The sequence below is a fragment of the Schistocerca cancellata genome, unplaced genomic scaffold (genome assembly GCF_023864275.1).
Source record: "Schistocerca cancellata isolate TAMUIC-IGC-003103 unplaced genomic scaffold, iqSchCanc2.1 HiC_scaffold_569, whole genome shotgun sequence".
Lineage (NCBI taxonomy): Eukaryota > Metazoa > Arthropoda > Insecta > Orthoptera > Acrididae > Schistocerca > Schistocerca cancellata.
Window position 1 is genome coordinate 65,001 of NW_026046581.1, and position 5,000 is coordinate 70,000.

Here is a 5,000-nt window from a genome sequence, read left to right on the forward strand (position 1 = left end):
CGTTACCCGTTACAACCATGGTAGGCGCAGAACCTACCATCGACAGTTGATAAGGCAGACATTTGAAAGATGCGTCGCCGGTACGAGGACCGTGCGATCAGCCCAAAGTTATTCAGAGTCACCAAGGCAAACGGACCGGACGAGCCGACCGATTGGTTTTGATCTAATAAAAGCGTCCCTTCCATCTCTGGTCGGGACTCTGTTTGCATGTATTAGCTCTAGAATTACCACAGTTATCCAAGTAACGTGGGTACGATCTAAGGAACCATAACTGATTTAATGAGCCATTCGCGGTTTCACCTTAATGCGGCTTGTACTGAGACATGCATGGCTTAATCTTTGAGACAAGCATATGACTACTGGCAGGATCAACCAGGGAGCTGCGTCAACTAGAGCTGAGCAGCCGGCCGCCCGGGAGTGTGTCCCAGGGGCCCGCGCGAACACGCAAGCGTCCGCTCAATTATTCTGCAAACAGGAGGAGGCTGAGCTCCCCTGCACAATACACCTCGAAACCCTCTCAGGTCCCGGCGGCGCGCAGCGCCGTCCTAAGTACTTGGTCGGGTTCGAGAGAGGCGCAATCGCCCGGAGTTAGGCGAGTAGACGCTTTAGGTGCGACCACCCGTGCTCCCAACTGAGCTTGCCGCTGCCGACAGAGGCCCGGGAGCGTGCTGTCGTGGCATTGCCGGCGGGAGACAACACGCGCCACCTACGGTGACCGGCAGCTCCAACGCCAGCGCCACAGAAGGGCAAAGGCCCCACGTGGGTGCCGAAGCGAACTCTCCCAGCACAGCGCACGTGCCAACACGTCTGCACAACTGCGATACAAACCACCAGCGAGAACCGCTGGGGCGACCGAGCAGCAGACGGCGTCGCGGCGCCGAGTGCCGGGCGGCGGCGCATCCTCAACGCACACAGTCCTCAGTCGGACCAGCACACTACAGATGTCCACCGCGCTTCGCACCGGGCCCGCGAGGACCCACTTTGGCCGCCCGGCGCCGCGCGCAGGGTGCCCCGGCGCGCAGCTGCGCCGCCTGCCGCGTCCGTCGGCCGGCGCGCCTGCCACTGGGCGCCCCCACCAGCCGGCTGTAGCGCGTGCGCCCACGCACCGCGCGGCCAGCACGCCGGGCGGCCCCCCCTCACCGGCCGGGGACGGTCCCACCCAGCCACCGCCGCGTATCGCTTCACACACAGATTTGCCCTTACTGATTTACCTCCAGCAACAACAACCGCACCACAATGGGTTTACCAGTTGTTCATTTGCGTTGCGTCACGTCACCAGCAAACGTAGACGTCCATCCCAGTTTGCAAATGCAACGATTATTGCATACCTGTCTGTTAGGTGTCACGACACACTACGTCTGCCCACATACACGCAACAAAATGTGCACGACTAGAGAACACGTGGGAGGTGGCCCCCTACGTATGCGATGTCCATTACGAGACCGACTGTCAACCAGCATCTGTACCATGTCGCAGATGTGGAACGCGGTGCACCATGCTATCACACTGTGTGAGAAGAGACGACTACGTTTGAATACACGCGCCACTACATCAACAGACGGCTCATGCTGATCGCCATCCAGGGCGTCCGTTACTCCCACACGTCTCTATGGCGTACCACACTGCAATGTAGCTGTTATGGGGAGACGGCACGTGGCTGAGTGCACAACATTTGGACCGTATGGTTCGCTGTTGTTGGGCGCAGTCGTACGGTCACACATGTGCCACAGCGTATCATTCAGTACATACGGACCTATGTGCAGTACAATGTGAGGATTAAGCTTACGATATCAGCGGACAGTGGACACAGGCCGTACCACGACGTAGACTGAGCGCTTCGACATGCGAATGCCAGTGAACAGCTGCGAAGGGCATTGAACACGCAAGCACCTGAACGACCAGCGTGCGAAGGCAGGGTGGAGGGGGGGGGGCGATGTACATCCTGCAGTTGTCCACATTACAGTGTACAGCGGGAGCATGTAAAAAGTAAGCAACACTTGCGAAGTGTTCAACATGAAACGACACACAAGAGGGTGGGCGGTGCGAGTAGCGAACTATATTCAGAGGGTTGTGGTTAGACAACACTAGATTAATGTAACGTGTCATATGCCAATTACAGAGCAGGTTAAGGCACAACGTGGGTTAGGTTAAGGCACAACGTGGGTTAGGTTAAGGCACAACGTGGGTTAGGTTAAGGCACAACGTGGGTTAGGTTAAGGCACAACGTGGGTTAGGTTAAGGCACAACGTGGGTTAGGTTAAGGCACAACGTGGGTTAGGTTAAGGCACAACGTGGGTTAGGTTAAGGCACAACGTGGGTTAGGTTAAGGCACAACGTGGGTTAGGTTAAGGCACAACGTGGGTTAGGTTAAGGCACAACGTGGGTTAGGTTAAGGCACAACGTGGGTTAGGTTAAGGCACAACGTGGGTTAGGTTAAGGCACAACGTGGGTTAGGTTAAGGCACAACGTGGGTTAGGTTAAGGCACAACGTGGGTTACGTTAAGGCACAACGTGGGTTACGTTAAGGCACAACGTGGGTTACGTTAAGGCACAACGTGGGTTACGTTAAGGCACAACGTGGGTTACGTTAAGGCACAACGTGGGTTACGTTAAGGCACAACGTGGGTTACGTTAAGGCACAACGTGGGTTACGTTAAGGCACAACGTGTGTTAGGTTAAGGCACAACGTGGGTTAGGTTAAGGCACAACGTGGGTTAGGTTAAGGCACAACGTGGGTTAGGTTAAGGCACAACGTGGGTTAGGTTAAGGCACAACGTGGGTTACGTTAAGGCACAACGTGGGTTACGTTAAGGCACAACGTGGGTTACGTTAAGGCACAACGTGGGTTACGTTAAGGCACAACGTGGGTTACGTTAAGGCACAACGTGTGTTAGGTTAAGGCACAACGTGGGTTAGGTTAAGGCACAACGTGGGTTAGGTTAAGGCACAACGTGGGTTACGTTAAGGCACAACGTGGGTTACGTTAAGGCACAACGTGGGTTACGTTAAGGCACAACGTGGGTTACGTTAAGGCACAACGTGGGTTACGTTAAGGCACAACGTGGGTTACGTTAAGGCACAACGTGGGTTACGTTAAGGCACAACGTGGGTTACGTTAAGGCACAACGTGTGTTAGGTTAAGGCACAACGTGGGTTAGGTTAAGGCACAACGTGGGTTAGGTTAAGGCACAACGTGGGTTAGGTTAAGACACAAATTGCGTTACAAATTGCGTTACATTGCGGTACAAATTGCGTTACATTGCGGTACAAATTGCGTTACATTGCGGTACAAATTGCGTTACAAATTTGGTTAGGTTAAGGTGCAAAATGGGTTGGATTACAGTACACAACATGGTAAGAGATAGTGTGTTTGGGGGGGGGGGGGGGGGGGGCAGGTTCGTTGGTAGTGATCATTGTAAGTGAATGTCTGAGGCAGCGTCAGTATGTCACAGCAGTTCTGTCTCGTCAGGATGCGCTTTTCGCTCGTGACTGGAGGCGCGCCGCGTCTGTGGTTGCGGCAAGGGAGTGGCAGACCTGTGTGATTCATTCCTGCCATTGTTTCTGTGCCGTAACAGGAGGCAGTGTGGTGGTGTTGGGTGCACCCCTGTGTAGGACATGTGTGGGTGTTGGTGGCTTATCTGAGCAATTGTGGATGTTGGACGGGTGGGATATTCTATTTTATAATTGGACCCCCTGGTGTGGTTATCATAGTGTGGATGGTGTACTGTGGCGGAGAGGATGCACCGGACGTTGGTCCATGCTGGTGCTTACATATCGTATCTGTGTCTGTTACAGGCAGAGAGTAATGTGTGATGGAGTGTCTCGCTGAGGTGTGGTTCATATTGTGTGCACAGACTTACAGCATGTATAGGGACATCCCATTTTTTTTTTTTTTTTTTTTTTTTTTTTTTTTTTTTTTTTTTTTTTTTTTTTATCCCATTTGTGAAACATACATAACCCACTTTCTGACACTTTTGAGTGGGTGTATTAAGACAGACTATTTCTACTATTAGTACTACAGAAGCGGTTTATTAATGCATGCACACTATCTATTTATTACGCAACTTTGTGCTTTATATTAATGATCGGCCTCTTAGCCTCTCTGGAATCTTGCCAGAGAGTTGCCCGTCCCTAGCCACGTGGAGGCGGGCCGCTACTACTACTAAGAGAAACCACTCCATTTATACCGCTCTTTTAATCCCTCCACCACCATACTCATCTAACTACAACTACTACCTACTACTATTAAAGACTCAAACAACGTAGTATTTACATATTTACAATTGCGCATTAGATCTCAAGCGCATTTACCCTCTCCCAAGGTAGGCACGCTGGGCCTCTCTTGAGATTTTGTTCACTAATTTTGCAAAATTGCTAAACAATTCGCCATTTATCAGTATGTCACTTATCTCCCTTGTCTGCAGAAGCTGTCTCTCAACTGAGACAGCCTGCTCATATATTGGGCAATCGAACACTGTGTGTTCTGGCGATCCCGTGTGAGCACCACAGTCACACTCCGGTGTTGGCCGTTTACCTATTTTATGCAGGTACGTGGGGTAGGGACCGTGGCCTGTAAGAAAGTGGACTAGGCCCTGTGAGGGCTTCATTACCTTGTTCTTTAGTCTTTCCCTTACTGTGGGTATAAACCCATGGACTCTACGGCCTGTATTGGACCCATCCCATTCGTCCTGCCAAATGTCGAGCATCTTTTCATGGATGGATTTGGCGCTTACAAGAGGAGTTCCCATTATATTTTGCACCATGTCGATGCTCTGTTTGCGCAGCCAATAGAAGGCTGCGTGCTGCCTTATTATCAGGTCTAGTGGACATAGACCCATAATTACTAATAATGCATCTGTTGGGCTTGTGTTGAATGCTCCAATGCATCTCAACAGAACGTTCCTCTGTATTCGCCTAACAGCAGCTGCGGGCCGAACCAGAGCCAGCCTGTGGGCCCACACACTGGACGCATGCCCTACTATCGGTGCCAATATGCTGTT

The 5,000-nt window shown here is 51.9% G+C and overlaps 1 non-coding gene across 1 annotated transcript in view; it reads right to left on the reverse strand.

Annotated features, from left to right (window-relative positions):
- The window catches only part of LOC126131209 (small subunit ribosomal RNA), a 1,909-nt gene extending 1,530 nt beyond the window's left edge, over nucleotides 1–379 (reverse strand). The window contains exon 1 of the ribosomal RNA XR_007527441.1: nucleotides 1–379. This exon is cut by the window's left edge and continues 1,530 nt beyond it. This is a non-coding gene — a ribosomal RNA (small subunit ribosomal RNA).
- Between the last annotated feature and the right edge of the window lie 4,621 nt (nucleotides 380–5,000).